Source organism: Triticum urartu, chromosome 6A, assembly GCF_056163025.1.
Source record: "Triticum urartu cultivar PI428250 chromosome 6A, HENAU_Tu73, whole genome shotgun sequence".
NCBI classification, from domain to species: domain Eukaryota; kingdom Viridiplantae; phylum Streptophyta; class Magnoliopsida; order Poales; family Poaceae; genus Triticum; species Triticum urartu.
The window spans coordinates 278,624,679-278,644,333 of record NC_141878.1 but is presented as its reverse complement, the minus strand read 5'-3'; positions in this window follow the sequence as shown (position 1 = coordinate 278,644,333).

Below are 19,655 nucleotides of genomic sequence, written 5' to 3'. Positions count from 1 at the left end.
ATGAGTTTAATCAAAACGTGGTCTAACCCTAAAAGCAATGACTTACAAGTGTATATAAAGACCCCTGGACGTCCAACATAGTGTTGGGGTCGAAATCCAACTTATCTCTAACTTTTCTAACTTAAATGAATCTATCTGGAAAAACTGGCAGAAACAACCGCCGTATTGTTTTGGTGACTGCGACTCGGTCACCGCGAATCATGGGCTGCGAGTATACAATTTGGAAAGCACACGAGTCAAGCTTTCCAAATTGTATTTAAACTCCTTATTTGGAGCACGGACACGGATTCTGCACGTATATCAATTGCGGGCCTCCTGGCTGTCAATCCGAGTCCGGTTCTGATTTTCCTTCTGTTTATGTTGTGCACCTGTCTCCCTCTCCTCCCTCGTGCACTTGCTGATATTAGACATCAGTAGAAGTTCTTCTTGCTGCAATTCTTCATCTCCACGTGCCAAGCCTGCCTTCCCTTCAAATTTGATCATACAAATATGCAAAGACTTACGCAGTATAAAATTCTGATTAACACAAATGTCAGATTCAACTAAAAGTGAATTCACCTGTTGTTCAAATAGTTTTGCATGTGCTATTGTAATTGCTCCAATTCTGATTTCATTGGACTTGTCTTGTGCAATATCATCTTTATTTGAAAATGATGGTAAAGGAGTAGGGATGTCCTCATCAGATGTGCATTAGCGAGAAGGCCCAGAGATACCCCTTCGATACTCGGAGTGACAAATCCTAATCTCGATCTATGCCAACCCAACAAACACCTCCGAAGACACATGTAGAGCATCTTTATAATCACCCAGTTACGTTGTGACGTTTGATAGCACAAAAGGTGTTCCTCCGGTATTCGGGTGTTGCATAACCTCATAGTCAAAGGAATATGTATAAGTCATGAAGAAAGCAACAGCAGTAAAACTTAATGATCATTATGCTAAGCTAACAGATGGGTCTAGTCCATCACATCATTCTCTAATTATGTGATCCCGTTCATCAAATGACAACACATGTCTATGGTCAGGAAACTTAATCATCTTTGATTAACGAGCTAGTCAAGTAGAGGCATGCTAGGGACACTCTGTTTTGTCTATGTATTCACACATGTATCAAGTTTCCGGTTAATACAATTCTAACATGAATAATAAACATTTATCATGATATAAGGAAATATACATAACAAATTTATTATTGCCTCTAGGGCATATTTCCTTCAGTCTCCCACATGCACTAGAGTCATAATCTAGATTACATAGTAATGATTCCAACACCCATGGAGTCTTGGTGCTGATCATGTTTTGCTCATGGAAGAGGCTTAGTCAACGGGTCTGCAACATTCAGATCTGTATGTATTTTGCAAATCTCTATGTCTCCCTCCTTGACTTGATCGCGGATGGAGTTGAAGCGTCTCTTGAAGTGTTTGTTTCTCTTGTGAAATTTGGATTCCTTCGCTAGGGCAATTGCTCTAGTATTGTCACAAAAGATTTTCATTGGACCCGATGCACTAGGTACTACACCTAAATCGGATATGAACTCCTTCATCCAGACTCCTTCATTTGCTGCTTCCGAAGCAGCTATGTACTCCGCTTCACACATAGATCCCGCCACGACGCTCTGCTTGGAACTGCACCAACTGATAGCTCCACCGTTCAATATAAATACGTATCCGGTTTGTGACTTAGAGTCATCTGGATTAGTGTCAAAGCTAGGATCGATGTAACCATTTACGACAAGCTCTTTGTCACCTCGATAAACGAGAAACATATCCTTAGTCCTTTTCGGGTATTTTAGGATGTTCTTGACCGTTGTCTAGTGATCCACACCCGGATTACTTTGGTACCTCCCTGATAAAGTTATAGCAAGGCACACATCAGGTCTGGTACACAACATTGCATACATGATAGAACCTATGGCCGAGGCATAGGGAATAACTTTCATTTTCTGTCTATCTTCTGCAGTGGTCGGGCATTGAGTCTGACTCAACTTCACACCTTGTAACACAGGCAAGAACCCTTTCTTTCACTGGTCCATTTTGAACTTCTTCAAAACTTTATCAAGGTATGTGCTTTGTGAAAGTCCAATTTAGCATCTTGATCTATCTCTATAGATCTTGATGCCCAATATATAAGCAGCTTCACCGAGGTCTTTCATTGAAAAATTCTTATTCAAGTATCCTTTTATGATATCCAGAAATTTTGTATTATTTCCAATCAACAATATGTCATCCACATATAATATTAGAAATGCTACAGAGCTCCCACTCACTTTCTTGTAAATACAAGCTTCTCCATAGGTCTGTATAAAACCATATGCTTTGATCACACTATCAAAACGTACATTCCAACTCCGAGAGGCTTGCACCAGTCCATAAATGGATCGCTAGAGCTTGCACACTTTGTTAGCACCTTTAGGATCGACAAAATATTCAGGTTGCATCATATACAACTCTTCTTTAGGAAATCCATTAAGGAATACAGTTTTGACATCCATTTGCCAAATTTCATAATCATAAAATGCGGCAATTGCTAACATGATTCAGACTGACTTAAGCATCGCTATGGGTGAGAAGGTCTCATCATAGTCAACTCCTTGAACTTGTCGGAAACCTTTTGCAACAAGTCGACTTTGTAGATAGTAACATTACCATCAGCGTCAGTCTTCTTCTTGAAAATCCATTTATTCTCTATGGCTTGCCGATCATCGGGCAAGTCAATCAAAGTCCATACTTTGTTCTCATACATGGATCCCATCTTAGATTTCATGGCCTCAAGCCATTTCGCGGAATCGGGGATCATCATCGCTTCCTCATAGTTCATAGTTTGTCATGGTCTAGTAACATGACTTCTAGAACAGGATTACCGTACCACTCTGGTGTAGAATGTGCTCTGATTGACCTATGAGGTCCGGTAGTAACTTGATTTGATGTTTCATAATCATCATCATTAACTTCCTCACTAATTGATGCAGGCATCACTAGAACTGATTTCTGTGATGAACTACTTTCTAATTCAAGAGAAGGTACAACTACCTCATCAAGTTCTACTTTTCTCCCACTCACTTTTTTCGAGACAAACTCCTTCTCTAGAAAGGATCCATTCTTAGCAACAAATATCTTGCCTTCGGATCTGTGATAGAAGGTGTACCCAACAGTTTCTTTTGGGTATCGTATGAAGACAGATTTCTCCGATTTGGGTCCGATTATTCTCTGATTTAAATGAATAACCGTCTCACATTAAACAAGATCCAGATATAATGTTCATGCTCAAGGCTGGCACCAAATAACAATTATTCAGGTCTAAAACTAATCCTGAAGGTAAATGTAGAGGTAGCGTGCCGACGGCGATCACATCGACGTTGGAACCATTTCCGACGTGCATCGTCACCTCGTCCTTAGCCAATCTTCGTTTAATCCATAGCCCCTGTTTCAAGTTGCAAATATGAGCAACAGAACCAGTATCAAATACCCAGGCGCTACTACGAGCATTAGTAAGGTACACATAAATAACATGTATATCAAATATACCTTTCACTTTGCCATCCTTCTTATCCACCAAATACTTGGGGAAGTTCCGCTTTCCAGTGACCAGTCCCTTTGTAGTAGAAGCACTTAGTTTCAGGCCTAGGTCCAGACTTGGGCTTCTTCCCGGGAGCAGCAACTTGCTTGCTATTATTCTTGAAGTTCCCCTTCTTCCCTTTGCCCTTTTCTTGAAACTAGTGGGCTTGGTAACCATCAACACTTGATGCTTCTTGATTTCTACCTCTGCATCTTTAAGTACTGCGAAGAGCTCGGGAATAGTCTTTTCCATCCCTTGCATTTTATAGTTCATCACGAAGCCTTTATAGCTTGGTGGAAATGATTGAAGAACTCTGTCAATTATACTATCATCTGGAAGATTAACTCCCAACTGAGTCAAGTGGTTATGGTACCCAGACATTCTGAGTATGTGTTCAGTGACAGAACTATTCTCCTCCATCTTGCAGCTATAGAACTTGTTGGAGACTTCATATCTCTCAACCCGGGCATTTGCTTGAAATATTAACTTCAACTCCTGGAACATCTCATATGCTCCATGACGTTCAAAACGTCTTTGAAGTCCTGATTCTAAGCCGTAAAGCATGGCACACTGAACTATCAAGTAGTCATCAGGTTTAGCTTGCCAGACATTCATAACGTCCGGAGTTGCTCCTGCAGCAGGCCTTGCACCTAGCGGAGCTTCAAGGACGTAATTCTTATGTGCAGCAATGAGGATAATCCTTAAGTTACGGACACAGTCCATTAGTTGCTACGATCATCTTTCAACTTAGCTTTCTCTAGGAACGCATTAAAATTCAAGGGAACGGTAGCATGGGCCATTGATCTACAACATAGATATGCAAAAACTATCAGGACCAAGTTCATGATAAATTTAAGTTCAATTAATCATATTACTTAAGAACTCCCACTTAGATAGACATCCCTCTAGTCATCTAAATGATCACGTGATCCATATCAACTAAACTATGTCCGATCATCACGTGAGATGGAGTAGTTTTCAATGGTGAACATCTCTATGTTGATCATATCTACTATATGATTCACGTTCGAATTTTCGGTCTCAGTGATCCAAGGCCATGTCTATACATGCTAGGCTTGTCAAGTTTAACCTGAGTATATTGCATGTGCAAAACTGTCTTGCACCCGTTGTATGTGAACGTAGAGCTTATCACACCCGATCATCACGTGGTATCTCGGCACGACGAACTGTTGCAATGGTGCATACTCAGGGAGAACACTTATACCTTGAAATTTAGTGAGGGGTCATCTTATAATGCTATCACCGTACTAAGCAAAATAAGATGCATGAAAGAAAAACATCACATGCAATCAAAATATGTGACATGATATGGCCATCATCATCCTGTGCCTTTGATCTTCATCTCCAAAGCACCATCATGATCTCCATCATTACCGGCTTGACACCTTGATCTCCATTATAGCGTCGTGGTCGTCTCACCAACTATTGCTTCTACAACTATCGCTAACGCATAGTGATAAAGTAAAGCAATTACATGGCGTTTGCATTTCATACAATAAAGAAACAACCATAAGGCTCCTGCCAGATGCCGATAACTTTTACAAAACATGACCATCTAATACAATAACATATATCACATCATGTCTTGACCATATCACATCACAACATGCCCTGCAAAAATAAGTTAGACGTCCTCTACTTTGTTGTTGCAAGTTTTACGTGGCTGCTATGGGCTTCTAGCAAGAACCGTTCTTACCTACGCATCGAAACCACAACAATTTTTGTCAAGTGTGTTGTTTTAACCTTCAACAAGGATCGTCCATAGTCAAATTCGATTCAACTAAAGTTGGAGAAACAGACACCCTCCAGCCACCTTTATGCAAAACAAGTTGCATGTTTGTCGGTGGAACCGGTCTCATGAACGTGGTCATGCAAGGTTGGTCCGGGCCGCTTCATCCAACAATACCGCCGAATCAAAATAAGACGTTGGTGGTAAGCAGTATGACTATGATCGCCCACAACTCTTTGTGTTCTACTCGTGCATATCATCTACGCATAGACCTGGCTCGGATGCCACTATTAGGAAAGTAGCATGCAATTTCAAAAAAAAAATCCTACGAACACGCAAGATCTATCTAGGAGATGCATAGCAACGAGAGGGGGAGAGTGTGTCCAGGTACCCTCGTAGACCAAAAGCAGAAGCATTAGGTTAACGCGGTTGATGTAGTCAAATGTCTTCGCGATCCAACCGATTAAGTACCGAACGTACGACACCTCCGAGTTCAGCACACATTCAGCTCGATGACGTCCCTCGAACTCTTGATCCAGCAAAGTGTTAAGGGAGAGTTTCGTCAGCACAATGATGTGGTGACGGTGATGGTGATGTGATCCGCGCAGGGCTTCGCCTAAGCACAACGTGAATATGACCGGAGGAGTAAATCGAGGAGAGAGACGCTGCACACGGCTTGGAACAATTGGTGTGTCTCCAAGGGATGCCTTGCCCACGTATATAAAGGAGGGAGAGGGAGGAGGCCGGCTAGGGGGCGCGCCACAAGGGGGGGAACCAACTAGGACTCCCAATCCTAGTCATTCCCCCCTTCCTTTTTATGGAGGGGGGAAGGGGGAAGAAGGAGAGGGAGAGGGAGAGAAGGAAAGTGGGCCGCGCCCCATCCCCCTTGTCCAATTCGGATTCCCTTGGGGGCACCCCTTGCGGGCTCCCCTCTCTCTCCACTAAGGCCCATGTAGGCCCATTACTTCCCCGGGGGGGGGGGGGGTCGGTAACCTCCCGGTACTCCGACCCGAACCACTCCGAAAACATTCTGGTGTCCGAATACCATCGTCCAATATATCAATCTTTACCTCTCAACCATTTCAAGACTCCTCGTCTTGTCCGTGATCTCATCCGGGACTCCGAACAATCTTCGATACCAAAACACATAACTCATAATACAAATCGTCATCTAACGTTAAGCGTGCAGACCCTACGGGTTCGAGAACTATGTAGACATGACCGAGACATATCTCTGGTCAATAACCAACAATGGAACCTAGATGCTCATATTGGTTCCTACATATTCTACAAAGATCTTTATCGGTCAAACTGTAATGACAACATACATTATTCCCTCTATCATCGGTATGTTACTTGCCCAAGATTCGATCGTCGGTATCCTCATACCTAGTTCAATCTCATTACCGGGAAGTCTCTTTACTCATTCCGTAGTGCATCATCCCGCAACTAACTCACTAGTCACATTGCTCGCAAGGCTTATTGTGATGTGCATTACCGAGAGGGCCCGGAGATACCTCTCCGATACTCGGAGTGACAAATCCTAATCTCGATCTATGCCAACCCAACAAACACCTTCAGAGACACCTGTAGAGCATCTTTATAATCACCCAATTACATTGTGACATTTAATAGCACACAAGGTATTCCTCCGGTATCCGGGAGTTGCATAATCTCATAGTCAAAGGAATATGTATAAGTCATGAAGAAAGCAATAGCAATAAAACTTAATGATCATTATGCTAAGCTAACGTATGGGTCTAGTCCATGACATCATTCTCTAATGAAGTGATCCCGTTCATCAAATGACAACACATGTCTATGGTCAGGAAACTTAACCATCTTTGATTAACGAGCAAGTCAAGTAGAGGCATACTAGGGACACTCTGTTTTGTCTATGTATTCACACATGTATCAAGCTTCTGGTTAACACAATTCGAACATAAATAATAAACATTTATCATGATATAAGGAAATATAAATAACAACTTTATTATTGCCTCTAGGGCATATTTCCTTCAACTATCTAATGGGGACATTCCTACCTTGGATAAGATTTTTTTCATACAAGTATATTTGTGAGGTGATTTCTTATAAGAACTATGCAATAATTTATTTATATTCTTTGGAACAAAAATACTTCACCTATTTTTATATCATGTCTAAATGCAGAATTGCTGAACACTTGTACGAACTATGTGTGAAGACAAAGGAAAAGGAAATGATTAGGTGTTGTTCAATAAGTCATCTCGCATCAAAGGAAATGATTTTGTGTTGTTCAAAAAGTCATCTCACGTCACTTTTAGCCCAAGAGAAGATATGGTCAAGTCCCCACGTTCTAGACTCATATTCGGACTGCACAGACATACCTGAATCAAAACGCCGAAAACTCTTTCATACGGACTCTGAATTGGGTGATTCTTTTTTTTGTTAAAAATTTTATTTCGTGCAATTTCCAAATTAATTGGATTCACCTTCAAATTTGTGTGGAGCATTGAGATATTGATGAAGCAATCTGACACTGCAGTAGAATCTGAGTCAAACTACAAGTCCAAAGGTGTTGCATCACCTCCACTTGGGCTCATGGGGCTTGTACGACCTGGGGGTAGTCTGTCTTGGGACATCCTCCCACCTCTTTGTCCTACACCCCTTGCTCCTATATAAGTAGATCAATCCAGTAGTTTTTTGCTTGGGTTTGGTTTAGACAAAAGTTCACCATAGATGCAACTTGCGTACTTCGTTTGTGTTCAATGACCAGACAAACATGTCACAAAACCCTACTTTCATCAATAAAACTTTCCTCTTATATTCACAATACCAGATTGCAATATCAGTTTCTTGCTTGTTCTACGTTTGCTTACACGAAATTGTCTCTCGTGGTCAGGTTGATCATGATCCAGCGTGGTCAATAACCCTCGGAAGTTGGTTTAGCGATTGCTAAGCCGCGATGTCTCGCAGGTTCGTAGTCCGATCGTCAAAGTCGACTCCCACAGAAAATGATAGCTATCTCATTGAAACATCGACACATTTTCGCTTCTATCTAGTGGTATCAGTTTTTAGGTTGCTCGGTGAGAATTTCCTATTATCCCTAAATTAGACTTATTTTCTTACCTATTGTCCAAGAAAAGTGATATAAAAAGTTAGATCTGTTCATCCTTTGTTCAAGCCGGTCTGAGCCTTTTCAATTTCCTTTTCATTGCTTGCATAGTTGAATTATCGGTTCCATCGCCGTGTCGAGTTGCTCGCCTTAATGTCTAGTGCCTTTAGAGTTTTGAGTTCTGTTCATATTAGTCACACTGTCACTGCATCATTATCCCTTCCACTCTCCACCACCCCATCCATCAGTTTCCACCACGTGATACCCATCGTTCATTGTCATAATCATAGTTGAGGTTGTTCGCCTCTTGGCTTGATCCAATCTGCATCTTATCTAGTTTATCTTGGAAAGAGGGAAAAAGAGAAATTTTGGATCTATCTAAACTCGACATCGTACATGAATTCGGATTGGAATCCGTTTTGAGCACTGTTCAGTAAAACATGCATATCTTTCTCATACGAAGTCCATTTTGGCTCTACAAGTATTCAAATTCAAGCTACCGACGAGGCGCATCTAAATAGTTGATCAAACGAGTTCATTATTTTGGCTTTCATATTGGCTTCTAAATAAGACTTTTTGGCATACGAAGTTTGCGAACACAGTTTGCTACAGTTTTTCAATCCAGTTTTAGAATTTTTTGACTCCTCATATCAACTCGGAATTAAGTCGTTCTTTTGCATTGGAAAGCTTGAGTAATTAGAATTCTTGAGAAAAAATATCAGAAAATTGGCACAAACTTTTCAACAAGAAAGTTGGAGAGAGAGTGTTTGGTGTATCGTTCTTGGAGCTTGTTTCTCATCATTATCTTTACTTCCATTGGGATCTTGGCTTATATCTTGCTATCCAGAGCTACTTCATATCCTTTGTTGCTGCTAGCAGTGCTACTGAAGGAAATATGCCCTAGAGGCAATAATAAAGTTGTTATTTATATTTCCTTAAATCATGATAAATGTTTATTATTCATGCTAGAATTGTATTAACCGAAAACATGATACATGTGTGGATACATAGACAAAATACCGTGTCCCTAGTAAGCCTCTACTAGACTAGCTCGTTAATCAAAGATGGTTAGGTTTCCTAACCATAGACATGTGTTGTAATTTGATGAACGGGATCACATCATTAGGAGAATGATATGATGGACAAAACCCATTCGTTAGTTAGCATATTGATCGTTTGGTTTATTTCTATTGCTTTCTTCATGTCAAATACATATTCCTTCGACTATGAGATTATGCAACTCCCATATACCGGAGGAATGCCTTGTGTGCTATCAAACGTCACAACGTAACTGGATAACTATAAAGATGCTCTACAGGTATCTCTGAAGGTGTTTGTTGGGTTGGCATAGATCGAGATTAGGATTTCTCACTCTGAGTATCGGAGAGGTATCTCTGGGACCTCTCGGTAATACACATCATAAGAAGCCTTGCAAGCAATGTGACTAATGAGTTAGTTGCGGGATGATGTAATGGAACAAGTAAAGAGACTTACCGGTAATGAGATTGAACTAGGTATGAAGATACCGACAACCGAATCTTGGGCAAGTAACATACCGATGACAAAGGGAATAACGTATATTGTCATTACGGTTTGACCGATAAAGATGTTCGTAGAATATGTAGGAACCAATATGAGCATCCAGGTTCCACTATTGGTTATTGAACAGAGAGGTGTCTCGGTCATGTCTACATAGTTCTCGAACCCATAGGGTCCACACGCTTAACGTTTGATGATGATTTTGTATTATATGAGTTATGTGATTTGGTGACTGAATGTTGTTCGGAGTCCCGGATGACATCACGGACATGACGAGGAGTCTCAAAATGGTCTAGAGGTAAAGATTCATATATAGGACGATAGTATTTGGACACCGGAAGTGTTCCAAGGGTACCGGGTACGTATCCAGTCACCGGAAGGGGTTCCGGGCAACCCCCGGCAAGCTATATGGGCCTAATGGGCCAAGAGAAGGACAGACCAGCCCAAAGGGGCTGGTGCGCCCCCTATAGGCCGAATAGGAAGAGAAGGAATGGAAGGGACGGGAGAAGGAAAGAGGAGGATTCGGCCTCCCCTTTCCTTCCGCTCCCCCCTCTCTTTCCTTCCCCCTCCAACACTTATGGAAGGGGGGAGGCCGACTTGTTGGAGGCGCCCAAGTAGGATTACTCCTACTTGGGGCGCCCCTTGCAACCCCTCTCCCTCTCCCACCTATATATATATGTGGGGGGCACCGCTAGAACACACAACATTGATTCCTAGCCATGTGCGGCACCCCCTCCACAGTTTACGCCTCCAGTCATATTGTCATAGTGCTTAGGCGAAGCCCTGCGCGAATCACTTCACCATCACCGTCACCATGCCGTTGTGCTGACGAAACTCTCTCTCGACACTTTGCTGGATCAAGAGTTCGAGGGACGTCATCGAGCTGAACGTGTGCAGAACTCGGAGGTGTCGTACGTTCGGTGCTTGATCGGTCGGAACGAGAAGAAGTTCAACTACATCAACCACGTTGTCAAGCGCTTCCGCTTTCGGTCTATGAGGGTACATGGACACACTCTCCCCCTCTCGTTGCTATGCATCTCCGAGATAGATCTTGCGTGAGCGTAGGAATTTTTTTGAAATTGCATGTTATGTTCCCCAACCATGGCATCAGAGCCAGGTCTATGCGTAAATGATATGCACGAGTAGAACACATAGAGTTGTAGGTGGTGATCATCATACTTCTTACCACCAATGTCTTATTTTGATTCGGCGGTATTGTTGGATGAAGCGGCTCGGACCAACCTTACATGACAATATTCATGAGATCGGTTCCACCGACAAACATGCAACTAGTTTTGCATCAAGGTGGCTGGCAGGTGTCTGTTTCTCCAACTTCAGTTCAATCGAATTTGACTGCAGCCGGTCCTTGTTGAAGGTTAAAACAGCAAATTTGATAAATCACCGTTGTGGTTTTGATACGTAGGTAAGAACGGTTCTTGCTAGAAGCCTGTAGCAGCCACGTAAAACTTGCAACAAAAAAGTAGAGGACGTCTAACTTGTTTTTGCAGGGCATGTTGTGATGTGATATGGTTAAGACATGATGTGATATACATTATTTTATGAGATGGTCATGTTTTGTAAAAGTTATCGGCAACTGCCAGGAGCCTTATGGTTGTCGCTTTATTGTATGAAATGCAAATGCCATCTAATTGCTTTACTTTATCACTATGCATTAGTGATAGTTGTAGAAGCAATAGTTGGCGAGACAACCACGACGCTACGATGGAGATCAAGGTGTCAAGCCAGTGACGATGGAGATCATCATGGTGCTTTGGAGATGCAGATCACAGGCATGAGATGATGATGGCCATATCATCTCACATATATTGATTGCATGTGATGTTTATCTTTTATGCATCTTATTTTGCTTAGTACGGCGGTAGTATTATAAGATGACCCCTTACTAAAATTTCAAGGTATAAGTGTTCTCCCTGAGTATGCACTGTTGCGACAGTTCGTCATGCTGAGACACCACCTGATGATCGGGTGTGATAAGTTCTACGTTCACATACAACGGGTGCAAGATAGTGTTGCACATGCGGAATACTTGGGTTAAACTTGACGAGCCTAGCATGTATAGACATGGCCTCGGAACACTGGAGACCGAAAGGTCATACGTGAATCATATAGTAGATATGATCAACAAAGAGATGTTCACCATTGAAGCCTACTCCATCTCACGTGATGATCGTACATGGTTTAGTTGATTTGGATCACGTGATCATTTAGATGACTTGAGGGATGTCTACCTAAGTGGGAGTTCTTAAGTAATTTGATTAACTGAACTTAATTTATCATGAACTTAGTCCTGATAGTATTTGCATATCTATGTTGTAGATCAATAGCTCGTGATATAGCTCCTATATATTTTGGATATGTTCCTAGAGAAAAGTTGAAAGATGATAGTAGCAATGATGCGAACTGGGTCCGTGATCAGTGGATTATCCTCATTGCCGCATAGAAGAATTATGTCCTTGATGCACCGCTAGGTGACAAACCTGTTGCAGGAGCAGATACAGACGTTATGAACGTTTTGCAAGCTCGATATGATGACTACTTGATAGTTTAGTGCGCCATGCTTTGCGTCTTAGATCCAGGACTTCAAAAATGTTTTGAATGCCATGGAGCATATAAGATGTTCCAAGAGCTGAAATCGGTATTTCAGACTCATGCCTGTGTCGATAGGTATGAGACCTGTCACAAGTACTTTGCCTACAAGATGGAGGAGAATAGCTCAACCACTGAGCATGTGCTCAGAATGTCTAGGTACTACAATCACTTGAATCAAGTGGGAGTTTATCTTCCAGATAAGATAGTGATTGACAGAGTTCTCTAGTCACTATCACCAAGCTACTAGAACTTTGTGATGAACTATAATATGCAAGGGATGACGAAAATGATTCCCGAGCTCTTCGCGATGCTGAAATCGGCGAAGGTAGAAATCAAGACAAAGCATCAAGTGTTGATGATTAACAAGACCAGTAGTTTCAAGAAAAAGGGCAAGGGAAAGCAGGGGAACTTCAAGCAGAATGGCAAGCAAGTTGCCACTCCTAGAAGAAGCCCAAAGCTGGACCCAAGCCTGGCACTGAGTGCTTCTACTGCAAAGGGACTGGTCACTCGACGCGGAACTGCCCCAAGTATTTGGTGGATAAGAAGGATGGCAAAGTGAACAAAGGTATATTTGATATACATGTTATTGATGTCTAGTTTACTAGTGTTCATAGTAACCCCGGTGTATTTGATACTGGTTCAGTTGCTAAGATTAGTAACTCAAAGCAGGAGATGCAAAATGAACAGAGACTAGTTAAGGGTGAGGTAACGATGTGTGTTGGAAGTGATTCCAAGGTTGATAAGATCACCATCGCACACTCCCTCTACCTTTGAGATTAGTGTTGGACCTAAATAAATGTTATTTGGTGTTTGCATTGAGCATGAATATGATTGGATCATGTTTATTGCGATACGGTTATTCATTTAAGTCAGAGAATAATTGTTGTTCTGTTTACATGACTAAAACCTTCTATGGTCATACACCCAATGTAAATGGTTCATTGAATCTCGATCGTAGTGATACACATATTCATAATATTGATGCCAAAGGATGCAAAGTCGATAATAATAGTGCAACATATTTGTGGCACTGCCGTTTAGGTCATATTGGCATAAAGCTCATGAAGAAACTCCATACGGATGGATTTTTTGGAATCACTTGATTATGAATCATTTGATACTTGCAAACCATGCCTCATGGGCAAGATGACTAAAACTCCGTTCTCCGGAACAATGGCTCGCGATAGGTATCGTTATTTTCTGACCTTCATAGATGATTTTAGCAGATATGGGTATATCTATGAAACACAAGTCTGAAACATTTGAAAATTTCAAAGAATTTTAGAGTGAAGTGGAGAATCATCATAACAAGAAAATAAAGTTTCTACGATATGATTGTGGAGGCGAATATTTGAGTTACAAGTTTGGCCTTCATTTAAAACAATGTGGAATGGTTTCACAACTCATGCCACCTAGAACATCACAGCGTAATGGTGTGTCCGAACTCGTAACCGTACTTTATTAGATATGGTGCGATCTATGATGTCTCTTACCGATTTACCACTATAGTTTTGGGGTAATACATTAGAGACAGCTGCATTCACGTTAATTAGGGCACCTTCTAAATCCGTTGAGACGACGACGTATGAACTGTGGTTTGGCAAGAAACCTAAGTTGTCGTTTCTTAAAGTTTGGGGTTGCGACACTTATGTCAAATCGGAGAAGTGCGTCTTCATAGGATACCCTAAGGAGACAATTGGGTACACCTTCTACCACAGATCCGAAGGCAAGATCTTTGTTGCCAAGAATGGATCCTTTCTGGAGAAGGAGTTTCTCTAGAAAGAAGTGAGTGGGAGGAAAGTAGAACTTGATGAGGTAAATGTACCTTCTCTCGAATTGGAAAGTAGTACATCGGAGAAATCCGTTCTCGTGATGCCTACACCAACTAGAGAGGAAGGTAATGATGATGATCATGAAACTTCAGATCAAGTTACTACTAAACTTCGTAGGTCAACCAGAGCACGATTCGCACCAGAGTGGTACAGTAATCCTGTTCTGCAAGTCATGTTACTAGACCAAGGCGAACCTAGGAACTATGAAGAAGCTATGATGAGCCCAGATTCCGATAGATGGCTTGAGGCCATGAAATCTGAGATAGGATCCATGTATGAGAACAAAGTGTGGACTTTGGTGGACTCGCCTGATGATTGTCAAGCCATTGAGAATAAATGGATCTTTAAGAGGAAGACGGACGATGATGATAGTGTTACTATCTACAAAGCTCGACTTGTCGCAAAAGCTTTTCGACAAGCTCAAGGTGTTGACTACGATGAGATTCTCTCACTCGTAGCGATGCTTAAGTCTGTCCAAATCATGTTAGCAATTGCCGCATTTTATGAAATCTAGCAAATGGATGTCAGAACTGCATTCCTTAATGGATTTCTTAAAGAAGAGTTGTATATGATGCAACCAAAAGGTTTTGTCGATCCTAAAGGTGCTAACAAAGTGTGCAAACTCCAGCGATCCTTCTATTGGCTGGTGCAAGAATCTCGGAGTTGGAATATATGCTTTGATAAGGTGATCAAAGCATATGGTTTTATACAGACTTATGGTGAAGCCTGTATTTACAAGAAAGTGAGTGGGAGCTCTGTAGCAATTCTGATATTATATGTGGATGACATATTGTTGACTAGAAATGATGTAGAATTTCTGGATAGCATAAAAGGATATTCGAATAGGAATTTTTCAATGAAAAACCTCGCTGAAGCTACTTACATATTGGGCATCAATATATATAGAGATAAATCAAGATGCTTGATAAGACTTTCAATAATACATACCTTGACAATATTTTGAAGGAGTTCAAAATGGATCAGTCAAAGAAGGAGTTCTTGCATGTATTGTAAGGTGTGAAGTTGAGTAAAGACTCAAAACTCAACCATGCCAGAAGATAAAGAGAGAATAAAAGTCATTCCCTATGCCTCAGCCATAGGTTCTATAAAGTATGCCATGTTGTGTACCAAACCTATTGTGTACCTTGCCATGAATTTGGCAACGGGGTACAATAGTGATCCAGGACTAGATCACTGGACAACAGTCAAAGTTATCCTTAGTTACCTTAAAGAGGACTAATGAAATGTTTCTCGATTATGAGTTGATAAAGAGTTCATCCTAAAGAGTTATGTCGATGCAAGCTTTGACACTGATCTGGATGACTCTAAGTCTCAATCTAGATACAAATTGAACTTAGGAGAAATTAGCTAGAGTAGCTCCATGCAGAGCATTGTAGACTGATGTCTACTACACAACCTTCTTCTTGTAGACGTTGTTGGGCCTCCAAGTGCAGAGGTTTGTAGGACAGTAGCAAATTTCCCTCAAGTGGATGACCTAAGGTTTATCAATCCGTAGGAGGCGTAGGATGAAGATGGTCTCTCTCAAGCAACCCTGGAACCAAATAACAAAGAGTCTCTTGTGTCCCCAACACACCCAATACAATGGTAAATTGTATAGGTGCACTAGTTCAGCGAAGAGATGGTGATACAAGTGGTATATGGATAGTAGATAAAGGTTTTTGTAATCTGAAAATATAAAAACAGCAAGGTAACTAATAATAAAAGTGAGCGTAAACGGTATTGCAATGCTAGGAAACAAGGCCTAGGGTTCATACTTTCACTAGTGCAAGTCCTCTCAACAATAATAACATAATTGGATCACATAACTATCCCTCAACATGCAACAAAGAGTCACTCCAAAGTCACTAACAGCGGAGAACGAACGAAGAGATTATGATAGGGTATGAAACCACCTCAAAGTTATTCTTTCCAATCAATCCGTTGGGCTATTCCTATAAGTGTCACAAACAGCCCTAGAGTTCGTACTAGAATAACACCTTAAGACACAAATCAACCAAAACCCTCACCTAGATACTCCAATGTCACCTCAAGTATCCGCGGGTATGATTATACGATATGCATCACACAATCTCCGATTCATCTATTCAACCAACACAAAGGACCTCAAAGAGTGCCCCAAAGTTCTACCGGACAAATCATGAGGAAAATGTGTGCCAACCCCTATGCATAGGTTCATGGGCGGAACCCGCAAGTTGATCACCAAAACATACATCAAGTGAATCACGTGGTATCCCATTGTCACCACAGATATCCATGGCAAGATATACATCAAGTGTTCTCAAATCTTTAAAGATTCAATCCGATAAGATTACTTCAAAGGGGAAACTCAATTCATTACAAGAGAGTAGAGGGGGAGGAGAAACATAAGATCCAACTATAATAGCAAAGCTCGCGATACATCAAGATCGTGCCAAATCAAGAACACGAGAGAGAGAGAGAGAGAGATCAAAAACATAGCTACTGGTACATACCCTCAGCCCCGAGGGAGAACTACTCCCTCCTCATCATGGAGAGCACCGGGATGATGAAGATGGCCACTGGAGAGAGATTGCCCCCCTCCGGAAGGGTGCCGGAACGGGTCTAGATTGGCTTTCGGTGGCTACGAAGGCTTTTGGCAGCAGAACTCCCGATCTATCGTCTGTTCTGGAAGTTTTAGGATACGTAGGTATATATGGGTGAAAGAAGCATGTCGGTGGACCGAAGGGGGGCCACGAGGCAGGGGGCGCGCCCTAGGGGGGTGGGCGCCCCCCCCCCCCACACCCTCGTGGGGACCTCCCTTCTTTCCTGACGTGCACTCCAAGCTTTTCCGGTAGCTTTCCTTCCAAAAATAACTTCTCCAGTTGATTTTGTTCCGTTTCGACTCCGTTTGATATTCATTTTCTTTGAAACATGAAATAGGCAAAAAAAACAGCAAATCTGCGCTGGGCCTCCGGTTAATAGGTTAGTCCCAAAAATAATATTCAATATTGCCCAAAACAGTAGATAACATAGCATGGAGCAATCAAAAATTATAGATACATTGGAGACGTATCAAGCATCCCCAAGCTTAATTTCCTGCTCGTCCTCGAGTAGGTAAATGATAAAAACAGAATTTTTGATGCGGAGTGCTACTTGGCATAATTTTAATGTAATTCTTCTTAATTGTGGCATGAATATTCAGATCCGAAAGATTCAAGACAAAAGTTTAATATTGACATAAAAACAATAATACTTCAAGCATACTAACTAAGCAATCATGTCTTCTCAAAATAACATGGCCAAAGAAAGCTATCCCTACAAAATCATACAGTCTGGCTATGCTCCATCTTCACCACACAACATATTTAAATCATGCACAACCCCGATGACAAGCCAAGCAATTGTTTCATACTTTTGATGTTCTCAAACTTTTTCAATCTTCACGCAATATATGAGTGTGAGCCATGGACATAGCACTATAGGTGGAATAGAATGGTGGTTGTGTGATGAGGACATGGCTACCACAGTTACACCCATATCCCCTACTGTTTTACCTCTTGGAACAGTTGCTAGAGCTCAGATACGCCAATTAAATTATCAGGTACTTTCGTTTCTTGGTAATGTTTCTAATGTTCATGAGAATATGATGCTGCCTAACTTAGATACATTTGTGCTGCTTGCAATTGAAGTGTCTAGCATGGACAAGAAGGTTGAACATTGGAGCATGGTCAAGCACGGAGATGAAGGTGCGTGCGAACAGAACAAGAACGGAGGTTCAAGTGGAGATTTCCGGACTTTGAAGCCACCATGATGACATACAAGATGGTGGACGAAATATACAAGATGGCCTTTCATAAATTTTGTCCATAGCTTATTATTGGAGTTGCGCCACCTTATTTTGGGCCAGGCCCATGTAATCTATTTTTAGAGTCCATATTGTAGGGAAAACGACTTAGGAGGTGTTTTAGTCCCACCTTGCCAAGGGTGGACAAAATCCCCTCTCTTTTCCCTATAAATATAGCCCTTAAGGCATCGTTTAGACTGGGGATTTGTTTAGTTAAAAGTTAGCCATTGCAACTTCGTGTACTTCGTTTGTGTCCAACGACCAGACCAAGACCGCTTCCGGATCCCCACCATTATCAATACTTCATATATATTTGCGATATTCAGATTGCTTTATCATATTCTTGCTCGTTCTTCGATTGCTTGCAGGAATAGACCTTCGTGGTCAGGCTGACCGTGCTTCCAGCATCGTCAGTAACCTCAGGAGATTGGTTTAGCGGTTGCTAAGGCGCAACGTCGTGCACGTTTGTAGTCGGATCGTCAAAGTCGTCTCCACCAAATCGATAGTTATCATCTCATCGAAAGATCGGGACCCTCGCCTCTATCAAGTGGTATCAGTTTTCAGGTTGCTCGGTGAGATTTTCCAGTTTTTCATAGTTAGGTTGCATCTGTTCTTCATACCTAGAGTCCAAGAAAAAGCCACAAAAAAAAGAGAGTTAGATTAGTTCATCCGTATCCCAGACAGTCTGAGCCTTTCGCTATTATCACTTAGTTTTTGCATGGTTGAAATTTTGGTTGCATCGTGTGTCGAGTTGCTGGTTTTTAGTGTCTAGACTTTTAGAGTTTCGGGTTCTAGTCATGTTTTGTTCACGCTGTCTCCACAACCACCATCATCCAGTTCCTTGTCATCATCCGCTGCCACTTATTTTGTTCACCGCCACCACCACCATCCATCCATTATCATTGTTCGTCGCCGTCTTGGAGCATCATTCGTCTCGTGGAGAGAAAAAGTTGAGGAAAGATCCTACAAGAAAGAGAGAGCAGATTCGTTTTGCAAGTAGAGACCGAAGCCAAAAAAAGGTTAGGTGCACACATCCATCGCTGGTTGCAATCTCTCACGGTTTCTTTAAAAAAAATTGGAAGAAGCGAGAGAAAGCTCGGATCGGTTGGAAAGGAAAGAGACCGAATCAGTTAGGAAAAAAAACGAGGAGCAGATCGGTTGGGATTGGGACGTGATTCCCTCCCACGTTGGTTGGGTTATTTGGAAAGTACTAGTCAGCCACGTTGGATTTTGGAAGTAAAAAAAACTGACCGATGAGTTGTTAGCGGTGATCCGAATAAGTCAAGAAAGATTAAAGGAGGAAAAAGATCTCTTGTATTGTTTGGAAAGAAGTAGACAATTTAGGGAGCGAGATCAGGTCTGCTGGGATTTGGGACGTGATCCTCCCACCTTAGTTTGTTTGATTTGGAAGGAAATCAAAGCGATTGAAAAAAAGGCAATTCTGACCGG